This window comes from Amia ocellicauda, unplaced genomic scaffold (assembly GCF_036373705.1).
Source record: "Amia ocellicauda isolate fAmiCal2 unplaced genomic scaffold, fAmiCal2.hap1 HAP1_SCAFFOLD_63, whole genome shotgun sequence".
Classification (NCBI taxonomy): domain Eukaryota; kingdom Metazoa; phylum Chordata; class Actinopteri; order Amiiformes; family Amiidae; genus Amia; species Amia ocellicauda.
In genome coordinates this window covers 91,153-103,543 of record NW_027102993.1, presented here as the reverse complement: position 1 = coordinate 103,543, position 12,391 = coordinate 91,153, and the positions used below count along the sequence as shown (strand labels likewise).

The 12,391-nt window shown below is 46.2% G+C and overlaps 7 non-coding genes and 29 pseudogenes across 7 annotated transcripts; all 36 read left to right on the top strand.

Annotated features, from left to right (window-relative positions):
- Positions 1 to 111: 111 nt before the first annotated feature.
- LOC136740023 (5S ribosomal RNA) lies at positions 112 to 230 on the top strand. Its single transcript, XR_010813052.1, has one exon. It is a non-coding gene; the product is annotated as a 5S ribosomal RNA (ribosomal RNA).
- A 216-nt stretch (positions 231 to 446) lies between these two features.
- On the top strand, positions 447 to 565 carry LOC136740254 (5S ribosomal RNA). Its single transcript, XR_010813092.1, has one exon. It is a non-coding gene; the product is annotated as a 5S ribosomal RNA (ribosomal RNA).
- Positions 566 to 776: 211 nt separating this feature from the next.
- LOC136740109 (uncharacterized) lies at positions 777 to 895 on the top strand (annotated as a pseudogene).
- Positions 896 to 1,105: 210 nt separating this feature from the next.
- Positions 1,106 to 1,224, top strand: LOC136740142 (uncharacterized; annotated as a pseudogene).
- Positions 1,225 to 1,448: 224 nt separating this feature from the next.
- On the top strand, positions 1,449 to 1,567 carry LOC136740013 (uncharacterized; annotated as a pseudogene).
- Positions 1,568 to 1,785: 218 nt separating this feature from the next.
- Positions 1,786 to 1,904, top strand: LOC136740036 (uncharacterized; annotated as a pseudogene).
- A 213-nt stretch (positions 1,905 to 2,117) lies between these two features.
- LOC136740155 (uncharacterized) lies at positions 2,118 to 2,236 on the top strand (annotated as a pseudogene).
- Positions 2,237 to 2,460: 224 nt separating this feature from the next.
- LOC136740141 (uncharacterized) lies at positions 2,461 to 2,579 on the top strand (annotated as a pseudogene).
- Positions 2,580 to 2,803: 224 nt separating this feature from the next.
- Positions 2,804 to 2,922, top strand: LOC136740011 (uncharacterized; annotated as a pseudogene).
- A 218-nt stretch (positions 2,923 to 3,140) lies between these two features.
- On the top strand, positions 3,141 to 3,259 carry LOC136740034 (uncharacterized; annotated as a pseudogene).
- Positions 3,260 to 3,475: 216 nt separating this feature from the next.
- LOC136740194 (uncharacterized) lies at positions 3,476 to 3,594 on the top strand (annotated as a pseudogene).
- A 209-nt stretch (positions 3,595 to 3,803) lies between these two features.
- On the top strand, positions 3,804 to 3,922 carry LOC136739971 (5S ribosomal RNA). The gene has a single exon (XR_010813043.1). It is a non-coding gene; the product is annotated as a 5S ribosomal RNA (ribosomal RNA).
- A 225-nt stretch (positions 3,923 to 4,147) lies between these two features.
- LOC136740233 (5S ribosomal RNA) lies at positions 4,148 to 4,266 on the top strand. Its single transcript, XR_010813073.1, has one exon. It is a non-coding gene; the product is annotated as a 5S ribosomal RNA (ribosomal RNA).
- Positions 4,267 to 4,485: 219 nt separating this feature from the next.
- Positions 4,486 to 4,604, top strand: LOC136740192 (uncharacterized; annotated as a pseudogene).
- Positions 4,605 to 4,820: 216 nt separating this feature from the next.
- Positions 4,821 to 4,939, top strand: LOC136739988 (uncharacterized; annotated as a pseudogene).
- A 219-nt stretch (positions 4,940 to 5,158) lies between these two features.
- On the top strand, positions 5,159 to 5,277 carry LOC136740163 (uncharacterized; annotated as a pseudogene).
- A 210-nt stretch (positions 5,278 to 5,487) lies between these two features.
- On the top strand, positions 5,488 to 5,606 carry LOC136740140 (uncharacterized; annotated as a pseudogene).
- Positions 5,607 to 5,830: 224 nt separating this feature from the next.
- On the top strand, positions 5,831 to 5,949 carry LOC136739989 (uncharacterized; annotated as a pseudogene).
- Positions 5,950 to 6,174: 225 nt separating this feature from the next.
- Positions 6,175 to 6,293, top strand: LOC136740057 (uncharacterized; annotated as a pseudogene).
- A 221-nt stretch (positions 6,294 to 6,514) lies between these two features.
- LOC136740005 (uncharacterized) lies at positions 6,515 to 6,633 on the top strand (annotated as a pseudogene).
- Positions 6,634 to 6,844: 211 nt separating this feature from the next.
- On the top strand, positions 6,845 to 6,963 carry LOC136740095 (uncharacterized; annotated as a pseudogene).
- Positions 6,964 to 7,188: 225 nt separating this feature from the next.
- Positions 7,189 to 7,307, top strand: LOC136739982 (uncharacterized; annotated as a pseudogene).
- Positions 7,308 to 7,517: 210 nt separating this feature from the next.
- On the top strand, positions 7,518 to 7,636 carry LOC136740130 (uncharacterized; annotated as a pseudogene).
- A 219-nt stretch (positions 7,637 to 7,855) lies between these two features.
- On the top strand, positions 7,856 to 7,974 carry LOC136740162 (5S ribosomal RNA). Its single transcript, XR_010813065.1, has one exon. It is a non-coding gene; the product is annotated as a 5S ribosomal RNA (ribosomal RNA).
- A 225-nt stretch (positions 7,975 to 8,199) lies between these two features.
- On the top strand, positions 8,200 to 8,318 carry LOC136739981 (uncharacterized; annotated as a pseudogene).
- A 225-nt stretch (positions 8,319 to 8,543) lies between these two features.
- LOC136740056 (uncharacterized) lies at positions 8,544 to 8,662 on the top strand (annotated as a pseudogene).
- Positions 8,663 to 8,883: 221 nt separating this feature from the next.
- Positions 8,884 to 9,002, top strand: LOC136740043 (uncharacterized; annotated as a pseudogene).
- Positions 9,003 to 9,213: 211 nt separating this feature from the next.
- Positions 9,214 to 9,332, top strand: LOC136740000 (uncharacterized; annotated as a pseudogene).
- A 210-nt stretch (positions 9,333 to 9,542) lies between these two features.
- Positions 9,543 to 9,661, top strand: LOC136740129 (uncharacterized; annotated as a pseudogene).
- Positions 9,662 to 9,879: 218 nt separating this feature from the next.
- On the top strand, positions 9,880 to 9,998 carry LOC136740150 (5S ribosomal RNA). Its single transcript, XR_010813064.1, has one exon. It is a non-coding gene; the product is annotated as a 5S ribosomal RNA (ribosomal RNA).
- Positions 9,999 to 10,218: 220 nt separating this feature from the next.
- On the top strand, positions 10,219 to 10,337 carry LOC136740172 (uncharacterized; annotated as a pseudogene).
- A 218-nt stretch (positions 10,338 to 10,555) lies between these two features.
- On the top strand, positions 10,556 to 10,674 carry LOC136739976 (5S ribosomal RNA). Its single transcript, XR_010813048.1, has one exon. It is a non-coding gene; the product is annotated as a 5S ribosomal RNA (ribosomal RNA).
- Positions 10,675 to 10,890: 216 nt separating this feature from the next.
- On the top strand, positions 10,891 to 11,009 carry LOC136740067 (uncharacterized; annotated as a pseudogene).
- A 210-nt stretch (positions 11,010 to 11,219) lies between these two features.
- LOC136740074 (uncharacterized) lies at positions 11,220 to 11,338 on the top strand (annotated as a pseudogene).
- A 543-nt stretch (positions 11,339 to 11,881) lies between these two features.
- Positions 11,882 to 12,000, top strand: LOC136740175 (uncharacterized; annotated as a pseudogene).
- A 222-nt stretch (positions 12,001 to 12,222) lies between these two features.
- LOC136740051 (uncharacterized) lies at positions 12,223 to 12,341 on the top strand (annotated as a pseudogene).
- The last annotated feature ends 50 nt before the right edge of the window (positions 12,342 to 12,391 follow it).

Here is a 12,391-nt window from a genome sequence, read left to right as displayed (position 1 = left end):
CTGATATTTTTCCATCCATTTTTCTTTTTTCTTTTTTTCTTTTTTTTTTTTGCTGGAAGTTCCGTCAATACCCGCCAACCTTTAAGAGACATCATGCAGCCAGGCCTTTCGGCTTGTGGCCACACCGTCCTGAATGCGCCCGATCTCGTCAGATCTCGGAAGCTAAACGGGGCAGGGCCTGGTCAGTACTTGGATGGGAGACCTCCTAGAAATACCAGGTGCTGCAAGCTTTTTACGTCTCCTGGGTAACTTCATCGTAGCTCTTAATACTCTCTATCTGTCTGGAGGAGATATAATTGAAGTATTGTACACGTACCCAGCTACTGTCAACACCATTTGCTGCACTGATATTTTTCCATCCATTTTTCTTTTTTTTTTTTTTTTTTGCTGGAAGTTCCGTCAATACCCGCTAACCTTTAAGAGACATCATGCAGCCAGGCCTCTCGGCTTGCGGCCACACCGTCCTGAACGTGCCCGATCTCGTAAGATCTCGGAAGCTAAACGGGGCAGGACCTGGTCAGTACTTGGATGGGAGACCTCCTGGAAATACCTGGTGCTGCAAGCTTTTACGTCTCCTGGGTAACTTTATCGTAGCTCTTAATTCTCTCTTTCTGTCTCCAGGAGATATAATTGAAGAATTGTACACGTACCCGGCTACTTTCAACACCTTTTCCTGCACTGATATTTTTCCCTCCATTTTTCTTTTTTTTTTTTTTGCTGGAAATTCCGTCAATACCCGCTAGCCTTTAAGAGACATCATGCAGCCAGACATCTCGGCTTGCGGCCACACCGTCCTGAACGCGCCCGATCTTGTCAGATCTCGGAAGCTAAACGGGGCAGGACCTGGTCAGTACTTAAATGTGAGACCTCCTGGAAATACCAGGTGCTGCCAGCTTCTTACGTCTCCTGGGGAACTTCATCGTAGCTCTTAATACTCTCTTTCTGTCTGGAGAAGATATAATTGAAGAATTGTACACGTACCCGGCTACTTTCAACACCCTTTGCTGCACTGGTGTTTTTCCCTCTATTTTTCTTTTTTTTTTTTGCTGGCAGTTCCGTCAATACACGCCAGCCTTTAAGAGACATCATGCAGCCAGGCATCTCGGCTTGCGGCCACACCATCCTGAACGCGCCCGATCTCGTCAGATCTCGGAAGCTAAACGGGGCAGGACCTGGTCAGTACATGAAAGTGAGACCTCCTGGAAATACCTAGTGCTGCAAGCTTTTACGTCTCCTGGGTAACTTTATCGTAGCTCTTAATACTCTCTCTCTGTCTGGAGGAGATATAATTGAAGTATTGTACACGTATCCAGCTACTGTCAACACCCTTTGCTGCACTGATATTTTTCCATCCATTTTTCTTTTTTCTTTTTTTCTTTTTTTTTTTTGCTGGAAGTTCCGTCAATACCCGCCAACCTTTAAGAGACATCATGCAGCCAGGCCTCTCGGCTTGTGGCCACACCGTCCTGAACGCGCCCGATCTCGTAAGATCTCGGAAGCTAAACGGGGCAGGACCTGGTCAGTACTTGGATGGGAGACCTCCTGGAAATACCTGGTGCAGCAAGCTTTTACGTCTCCTGGGTAACTTTATCGTAGCTCTTAATTCTCTCTTTCTGTCTGGAGGAGATATAATTGAAGAATTGTACACGTACCCGGCTACTTTCAACACCCTTTGCTGCACTGATATTTTTCCCTCCCTTTTTCTATTTTTTTTTTTTTTTTTTTGCTGGAAGTTCCGTCAATACCCGCCAGCCTTTAAGAGACATCATGCAGCCAGTTCTCTTGGCTTGCGGCCACACCGTCCTGAACGCGCCTGATCTCATCATATCTCGGAAGCTAAACGGGGCAGGGTCTGGTCAGTACTTGGTTGGGTGACCTCCTGGAAATACCAGGTGCTGCAAGCTTTTTACGTCTCCTGGGTAACTTCATCGTAGCTCTTAATACTCTCTTTCAGTCTGGAGGAGATATTATTGAAGAATTGTACACGTACCCGGCTACTTTCAACACCTTTTCCTGCACTGATATTTTTCCCTCCATTTTTCTTTTTTTTTTTTTTGCTGGAAATTCCGTCAATACCCGCTAGCCTTTAAGAGACATCATGCAGCCAGACATCTCGGCCATGCGGCCACACCGTCCTGAACGCGCCCGATCTTGTCAGATCTCGGAAGCTAAACGGGGCAGGACCTGGTCAGTACTTAAATGTGAGACCTCCTGGAAATACCAGGTGCTGCAAGCTTTTACGTCTCCTGGGTAACTTTATCGTAGCTCTTAATACTCTCTCTCTGTCTGGAGGAGATATAATTGAAGTATTGTACACGTATCCAGCTACTGTCAACACCCTTTGCTGCACTGATATTTTTCCATCCATTTTTCTTTTTTCTTTTTTTCTTTTTTTTTTTTGCTGGCAGTTCCGTCAATACACGCCAGCCTTTAAGAGACATCATGCAGCCAGGCATCTCGGCTTGCGGCCACACCATCCTGAACGCGCCCGATCTCGTCAGATCTCGGAAGCTAAACGGGGCAGGACCTGGTCAGTACATGAAAGTGAGACCTCCTGGAAATACCTAGTGCTGCAAGCTTTTACGTCTCCTGGGTAACTTTATCGTAGCTCTTAATACTCTCTCTCTGTCTGGAGGAGATATAATTGAAGTATTGTACACGTATCCAGCTACTGTCAACACCCTTTGCTGCACTGATATTTTTCCATCCATTTTTCTTTTTTCTTTTTTTCTTTTTTTTTTTTGCTGGAAGTTCCGTCAATACCCGCCAACCTTTAAGAGACATCATGCAGCCAGGCCTCTCGGCTTGTGGCCACACCGTCCTGAACGCGCCCGATCTCGTAAGATCTCGGAAGCTAAACGGGGCAGGACCTGGTCAGTACTTGGATGGGAGACCTCCTGGAAATACCTGGTGCAGCAAGCTTTTACGTCTCCTGGGTAACTTTATCGTAGCTCTTAATTCTCTCTTTCTGTCTGGAGGAGATATAATTGAAGAATTGTACACGTACCCGGCTACTTTCAACACCCTTTGCTGCACTGATATTTTTCCCTCCCTTTTTCTATTTTTTTTTTTTTTTTTTTGCTGGAAGTTCCGTCAATACCCGCCAGCCTTTAAGAGACATCATGCAGCCAGTCCTCTTGGCTTGCGGCCACACCGTCCTGAACGCGCCTGATCTCATCATATCTCGGAAGCTAAACGGGGCAGGGTCTGGTCAGTACTTGGTTGGGTGACCTCCTGGAAATACCAGGTGCTGCAAGCTTTTTACGTCTCCTGGGTAACTTCATCGTAGCTCTTAATACTCTCTTTCAGTCTGGAGGAGATATTATTGAAGAATTGTACACGTACCCGGCTACTTTCAACAGCCTTTGCTGCACTGATATTTTTCCCTCCATTTTTCTTTTTTTTTTTTTTTTTTTGCTGGAAGTTCCGTCAATACCCACCAGCCTAAAGAGACATCATGCAGCCGGGCCCCTTGGCTTTCGGCCACACCGTCCTGAACGCGCACGATATCGTCAGATCTCTGAAGCTAAACGGGGCAGGGCCTGGTCAGTACGTAGATGGGAGACCTCCTGGAAATACCTGGTGCTGCAAGCTTTTTACGTCTCCTGTGAAACTTCATCGTAGCTCTTAATACTCTCTATCTGTCTGGAGGAGATATAATTGAAGTATTGTACACGTACCCGGCTACTTTCAACAGCCTTTGCTGCACTGATATTTTTCCCTCCATTTTTCTTTTTTTTTTTTGCTGGAAGTTCGTCAATATCCGCCAACCTTTAAGAGACATCATGCAGCCAGGCCTCTCGGCTTGTGGCCACACCGTCCTGAATGCGCCCGATCTCGTAAGATCTCGGAAGCTAAACGGGGTAGGGCCTGGTCAGTACTTGGATGGCTGACCTCCTAGAAATACCAGGTGCTGCAAGCTTTTTACGTCTCCTGGGTAACTTCATCGTAGCTCTTAATACTCTCTCTCTGTCTGGAGGAGATATAATTGAAGTATTGTACACGTATCCAGCTACTGTCAACACCCTTTGCTGCACTGATATTTTTCCATCCATTTTTCTTTTTTCTTTTTTTCTTTTTTTTTTTTGCTGGAAGTTCCGTCAATACCCGCCAACCTTTAAGAGACATCATGCAGCGAGGCCTCTCAGCTTGCGGCCACACCGTCCTGAATGCGCCCGATCTCGTCAGATCTCGGAAGCTAAACGGAGCAGGGCCTGGTCAGTACTTGGATGGGAGACCTCCTAGAAATACCAGGTGCTGCAAGCTTTTTACGTCTCCTGCGTAACTTCATCGTAGCTCTTAATACTCTCTTTCTGTCTCCAGGAGATATAATTGAAGAATTGTACACGTACCCAGCTACTTTCAACACCCTTTGCTGCACTGGTATATTTCCCTCCATTTTTCTTTTTTTTTTTTTTTTTTTTTGCTGGAAATTCCGTCAATACCCGTTAGCCTTTAAGAGACATCATGCAGCCAGGCATCTCGGCTTGCGGCCACACCGTCCTGAACGCGCCCGATCTTGTCACATCTCGGAAGCTAAACGGGGCAGGACCTGGTCAGTACTTAAATGTGAGACCTCCTGGAAATACCAGGTGCTGCCAGCTTCTTACGTCTCCTGGGGAACTTCATCGTAGCTCTTAATACTCTCTATCTGTCTGGAGGAGATATAATTGAAGTATTGTACACGTACCCAGCTACTGTCAACACCATTTGCTGCACTGATATTTTTCCATCCATTTTTCTTTTGTTTTTTTTTTTTTGCTGGAAGTTCCGTCAATACCCGCCAACCTTTAAGAGACATCATGCAGCGAGGCCTCTCAGCTTGCGGCCACACCGTCCTGAATGCGCCCGATCTCGTCAGATCTCGGAAGCTGAACGGGGCAGGGCCTGGTCAGTACTTGGATGGGAGACCTCCTAGAAATACCAGGTGCTGCAAGTTTTTTACGTCTCCTGGGTAACTTCATCGTAGCTCTTAATACTCTCTTTCTGTCTCCAGGAGATATAATTGAAGAATTGTACACGTACCCGGCTACTTTCAACACCTTTTCCTGCACTGATATTTTTCCCTCCATTTTTCTTTTTTTTTTTTTTTTTTTTTGCTGGAAATTCCGTCAATACCCGCTAGCCTTTAAGAGACATCATGCAGCCAGACATCTCGGCTTGCGGCCACACCGTCCTAAACGCGCCCGATCTTGTCAGATCTCGGAAGCTAAACGGGGAAGGACCTGGTCAGTACTTAAATGTGAGACCTCCTGGAAATACCAGGTGCTGCCAGCTTCTTACGTCTCCTGGGGAACTTCATCGTAGCTCTTAATACTCTCTTTCTGTCTGGAGAAGATATAATTGAAGAATTGTACACGTACCCGGCTACTTTCAACACCCTTTGCTGCACTGGTATTTTTCCCTCTATTTTTCTTTTTTTTTTTTGCTGGCAGTTCCGTCAATACCCGCCAGCCTTTAAGAGACATCATGCAGCCAGGCATCTCGGCTTGCGGCCACACCATCCTGAACGCGCCCGATCTCGTCAGATCTCGGAAGCTAAACGGGGCAGGACCTGGTCAGTACATGAAAGTGAGACCTCCTGGAAATACCTAGTGCTGCAAGCTTTTACGTCTCCTGGGTAACTTTATCGTAGCTCTTAATACTCTCTCTCTGTCTGGAGGAGATATAATTGAAGTATTGTACACGTATCCAGCTACTGTCAACACCCTTTGCTGCACTGATATTTTTCCATCCATTTTTCTTTTTTCTTTTTTTCTTTTTTTTTTTTGCTGGAAGTTCCGTCAATACCCGCCAACCTTTAAGAGACATCATGCAGCCAGGAATCTCGGCTTGCGGCCACACCATCCTGAACTCGCCCGATCTCGTCAGATCTTGGAAGCTAAACAGGGCAGGACCTGGTCAGTACTTGGATGGGAGACCTCCTAGAAATACCAGGTGCTGCAAGCTTTTTACGTCTCCTGGGTAACTTCATCGTAGCTCTTAATACTCTCTTTCTGTCTCCAGGAGATATAATTGAAGTATTGTACACGTATCCAGCTACTGTCAACACCCTTTGCTGCACTGATATTTTTCCATCCATTTTTCTTTTTTCTTTTTTTTTTTTTTTTTTTTGCTGGAAGTTCCGTCAATACCCGCCAGCCATTAAGAGACATCATGCAGCCAGGCCTCTTGTCTTGCGGCCACACCGTCCTGAACACGCCCGATCTCGTCAGATCTCGGAAGCTAAACGGGGCAGGGCCTGGTCAGTACTTGGATGGGTGACCTCCTGGAGATATCAGGTGCTGAAAGCTTTTTACATCTCCTGGGTAACTTCAGCATAGCTCTTAATACTCTCATTCAGTCTGGAGGAGATATAATTGAAGAATTGTACATGTACCCGGCTACTGTCAACACCCTTTGCTGCACTGATATTTTTCCCTCCATTTTTCTATTTATTTATTTTTTATTTTTTGCTGGAAGTTCCGTCAATACCCGCCAGCCTTTAAGAGACATCATGCAGCCCGGCCTCTTGTCTTGCGGCCACACCGTCCTGAACACGCCCGATCTCGTCAGATCTCGGAAGCTAAACGGGGCAGGGCCTCGTCAGTACTTGGATGGGAGACCTCCTGGAAATACCTGGTGCTGCAAGCTTTATACGTCTCCTGGGAAACTTCATCGTAGCTCTTAATACTCTCTATCTGTCTGGAGGAGATATAATTGAAGTATTGTACACGTACCCGGCTACTTTCAACAGCCATTGCTGCACTGATATTTTTCCCTCCATTTTCCATTTTTTTTTTTTGCTGGAAGTTCCGTCAATACCCGCCAGCCTTTAAGAGACATCATGCAGCCAGGCATCTCGGCTTGCGGCCACACCATCCTGAACGCGCCCGATCTCGTCAGATCTCGGAAGCTAAACGGGGCAGGACCTGGTCAGTACATGAATGTGAGACCTCCTGGAAATACCTAGTGCTGCAAGCTTTTACGTCTCCTGGGTAACTTTATCGTAGCTCTTAATACTCTCTCTCTGTCTGGAGGAGATATAATTGAAGTATTGTACACGTATCCAGCTACTGTCAACACCCTTTGCTGCACTGATATTTTTCCATCCATTTTTCTTTTTTCTTTTTTTCTTTTTTATTTTTTGCTGGAAGTTCCGTCAATACCCGCCAACCTTTAAGAGACATCATGCAGCCAGGCCATTCGGCTTGTGGCCACACCGTCCTGAATGCGCCCAATCTCGTCAGATCTCGGAAGCTAAACGGGGCAGGGCCTGGTCAGTACTTGGATGGGAGACCTCCTAGAAATACCAGGTGCTGCAAGCTTTTTACGTCTCCTGGGTAACTTCATCGTAGCTCTTAATACTCTCTTTCTGTCTCCAGGAGATATAATTGAAGAATTGTACACGTACCCAGCTACTTTCAACACCCTTTGCTGCACTGGTTATTTTCCCTCTACTTTTCTTTTTTTTTTTTGCTGGCAGTTCCGTCAATACCCGCCAGCCTTTAAGAGACATCATGCAGCCAGGCATCTCGGCTTGCGGCCACACCATCCTGAACGCGCCCGATCTCGTCAGATCTCGGAAGCTAAATGGGGCAGGACCTGGACAGTACATGAATGTGAGACCTCCTGGAAATACCTGGTGCTGCTAGCTTTTACGTCTCCTGGGTAACTTCATCGTAGCTCTTAATACTCTCTATCTGTCTGGAGGAGATATAATTGAAGTATTGTACACGTACCCAGCTACTGTCAACACCCTTTGCTGCACTGATATTTTTCCATCCATTTTTCTTTTTTTTTTTTTTTTTTTTTTGCTGGAAGTTCCGTCAATACCCGCCAACCTTTAAGAGACATCATGCAGCCAGGCCTCTCGGCTTGCGGCCACACCGTCCTGAACGCGCCCGATCTCGTAAGATCTCGGAAGCTAAACGGGGCAGGACCTGGTCAGTACTTGGATGGGAGACCTCCTGGAAATACCTGGTGCTGCAAGCTTTTACGTCTCCTGGGTAACTTTATCGTAGCTCTTAATACTCTCTCTCTGTCTGGAGGAGATATAATTGAAGTATTGTACACGTATCCAGCTACTGTCAACACCCTTTGCTGCACTGATATTTTTCCATCCATTTTTCTTTTTTCTTTTTTTCATTTTTATTTTTTGCTGGAAGTTCCGTCAATACCCGCCAACCTTTAAGAGACATCATGCAGCCAGGCCATTCGGCTTGTGGCCACACCGTCCTGAATGCGCCCAATCTCGTCAGATCTCGGAAGCTAAACGGGGCAGGGCCTGGTCAGTACTTGGATGGGAGACCTCCTAGAAATACCAGGTGCTGCAAGCTTTTTACGTCTCCTGGGTAACTTCATCGTAGCTCTTAATACTCTCTTTCTGTCTCCAGGAGATATAATTGAAGTATTGTACACGTATCCAGCTACTGTCAACACCCTTTGCTGCACTGATATTTTTCCATCCATTTTTCTTTTTTCTTTTTTTTTTTTTTTTTTTTGCTGGAAGTTCCGTCAATACCCGCCAGCCATTAAGAGACATCATGCAGCCAGGCCTCTTGTCTTGCGGCCACACCGTCCTGAACACGCCCGATCTCGTCAGATCTCGGAAGCTAAACGGGGCAGGGCCTGGTCAGTACTTGGATGGGTGACCTCCTGGAGATATCAGGTGCTGAAAGCTTTTTACATCTCCTGGGTAACTTCAGCATAGCTCTTAATACTCTCATTCAGTCTGGAGGAGATATAATTGAAGAATTGTACATGTACCCGGCTACTGTCAACACCCTTTGCTGCACTGATATTTTTCCCTCCATTTTTCTATTTATTTATTTTTTATTTTTTGCTGGAAGTTCCGTCAATACCCGCCAGCCTTTAAGAGACATCATGCAGCCCGGCCTCTTGTCTTGCGGCCACATCGTCCTGAACACGCCCGATCTCGTCAGATCTCGGAAGCTAAACGGGGCAGGGCCTCGTCAGTACTTGGATGGGAGACCTCCTGGAAATACCTGGTGCTGCAAGCTTTATACGTCTCCTGGGAAACTTCATCGTAGCTCTTAATACTCTCTATCTGTCTGGAGGAGATATAATTGAAGTATTGTACACGTACCCGGCTACTTTCAACGGCCATTGCTGCACTGATATTTTTCCCTCCATTTTCAATTTTTTTTTTTTGCTGGAAGTTCCGTCAATACCCGCCAACCTTTAAGAGACATCATGCAGCCAGGCCATTCGGCTTGTGGCCACACCGTCCTGAATGCGCCCGATCTCGTCAGATCTTGGAAGCTAAACGGGGCAGGGCCTGGTCAGTACTTGGATGGGAGACCTCCTAGAAATACCAGGTACTGCAAGCTTTTTACGTCTCCTGGGTAACTTCATCGTAGCTCTTAATACTCTCTTTCTGTCTCCAGGAGATATAATTGAAGAATTGTACACGTACCCAGCTACTTTCAACACCCTTTGCTGCACTGGTTATTTTCCCTCTACTTTTCTTTTTTTTTTTTGCTGGCAGTTCCGTCAATACCCGCCAGCCTTTAAGAGACATCATGCAGCCAGGCATCTCGGCTTGCGGCCACACCATCCTGAACGCGCCCGATCTCGTCAGATCTCGGAAGCTAAATGGGGCAGGACCTGGACAGTACATGAATGTGAGACCTCCTGGAAATACCTGGTGCTGCTAGCTTTTACGTCTCCTGGGTAACTTCATCGTAGCTCTTAATACTCTCTATCTGTCTGGAGGAGATATAATTGAAGTATTGTACACGTACCCAGCTACTGTCAACACCCTTTGCTGCACTGATATTTTTCCATCCATTTTTCTTTTTTTTTTTTTTTTTTTTTGCTGGAAGTTCCGTCAATACCCGCCAACCTTTAAGAGACATCATGCAGCCAGGCCTCTCGGCTTGCGGCCACACCGTCCTGAACGCGCCCGATCTCGTAAGATCTCGGAAGCTAAACGGGGCAGGACCTGGTCAGTACTTGGATGGGAGACCTCCTGGAAATACCTGGTGCTGCAAGCTTTTACGTCTCCTGGGTAACTTTATCGTAGCTCTTAATTCTCTCTTTCTGTCTGGGGGAGATATAATTGAAGAATTGTACACGTACCCAGCTACTGTCAACACCCTTTGCTGCACTGATATTTTTCCATCCATTTTTCTTTTTTTTTTTTTTTTTTTTTTTGCTGGAAGTTCCGTCAATACCCGCCAACCTTTAAGAGACATCATGCAGCCAGGCCTTTTGACTTGTGGCCACACCGTCCTGAATGCGCTCAATCTCGTCAGATCTCGGAAGCTAAACGGGGCAGGGCCTGGTCTGTACTTGAATGGGAGAACTCCTAGAAATACCAGGTGCTGCAAGCTTTTTACGTCTCCTGGGTAACTTCATCATAGCTCTTAATACTCTCTTTCTGTCTGGAGAAGATATAATTGAAGAATTGTACACGTACCCGGCTACTTTCAACACCCTTTGCTGCACTGGTATTTTTCCATCCATTTTTTTTTTTTTTTTTTTTTTTTTTGCTGGAAATTCCGTCAATACCCGCCAGCCTTTAAGAGACATCATGCAGCCAGGCATCTCGGCTTGCGGCCACACCATCCTGAACGCGCCCGATCTCGTCAGATCTCGGAAGCTAAACGGGGCAGGGCCTGGTCAGTACTTGGATGGGAGACCTCCTAGAAATACCAGGTGCTGCAAGCTTTTTACGTCTCCTGGGTAACTTCATCGTAGATCTTAATACTCTCTTTCTGTCTCCAGGAGATATAATTGAAGAATTGTACACGTACTAGGCTACTTTCAACACCCTTTGCTGCACTGATATTTTTCCCTCCATTTTTCTTTTTATTTTATTTTTTTGCTGGAAGTTCCGTCAATATCCGCCAGCCTTTAAGAGACATCATGCAGCCAGGCCTCTTGGCTTGTAGTCACACCGTCCTGAACGCGCCCGATCATATCAGATTTCGGAAGCTAAACGGGGCAGGGCCTGGTCAGTACTTGGATGTGTGACCTCCTGGAAATACCAGGTGCTGCAAGCTTTTTACGTCTCCTGGGTAACTTCATCGTAGCTCTTAATACTCTCTTTCTGTCTCCAGGAGATATAATTGAAGAATTGTACACGTAACCGGCTACTTTCAACACCCTTTGCTGCACTGGTATTTCTCCCTCCATTTCTCTTTTTTTTTTTTGCTGGATGTTCCGTCAAAACCCGCCAACCATTAAGAGACATCATGCAGCCCGGCCTCTTGGCTTGCAGCCACACCGTCCTGAACGCCCCCGATCTCATCAGATCTTGGAATTTAAACGGGGCAGGGCCTGGTCAGTACTTGAATGTGAGACCTCCTGGAAATACCTGGTGCTGCAAGCTTTTACGTCTCCTGGGTAACTTTATCGTAGCTCTTAATACTCTCTATCTGTCTGGAGGAGATATAATTGAAGTATTGTACACGTACCCAGCTACTGTCAACACCCATTGCTGCACTGATATTTTTCCATCCATTTTTCTTTTTTTTTTTTTTTTGCTGGAAGTTCCGTCAATACCCGCCAACCTTTAAGAGACATCATGCAGCCAGGCCTCATGGCTTGTGGCCACACAGTCCCGATCTCGTCAGATCACGGAAGCTAAACGGGGCAGGGCCTGGTCAGTACTTGGATGGGAGACCTCCTAGAAATACCAGGTGCTGCAAGCTTTTTACGTCTCCTGGGTAACTTCATCGTAGCTCTTAATACTCTCTTTCTGTCTGCAGGAGATATAATTGAAGAATTGTACACGTACCCTGCTACTTTCAACACCCTTTGCTGCACTGATATTTTTCCCTCCATTTTTCTTTTTTTTTTTTTTTTTTTTCTTGCTGGAAGTTCCATCAATTCCCTCCAGCGTTTAAGAGACATCATGCAGCCAGGCCTCTTGGCTTGCAACCACACCGTCCTGAACGCGCCCCATCTCGTCAGATCTCGGAAGCTAAACGGGGCAGGGCCTGGTCATTACTTGAATGTGGGACCTCCTGGAAATACCTGGTGCTGCAAGCTTTTTACGTCTCCTGGGTAACTTTATCGTAGCTCTTAACACTCTCTTTCTGTCTGGAGGAGATATAATTGAAGAATTGTTCACGTAACCGGCTACATTCAACACCCTTTGCTGCACTGATATTTTTCCCTCCATTTTTCTATTTATTTTTTTCTTTTTTTTTTGCTGGAAGTTCCGTCAATACCCACCAGTCTTTAAGAGACATCATGCAGCCAGGACTCTCGGCTTGTGGCCACACCGTACTAAATGCGCCCGATCTCGTCAGATCTCGGAAACTAAACGGGGCAGGGCCTGGTCAGTACTTGGATGGGAGACCTCCTGGAAATACCTGGTGCTGCAAGCTTCTTACATCTCCTGGGTAACTTCATCATAGCTCTTAATACTCTCTTTCTG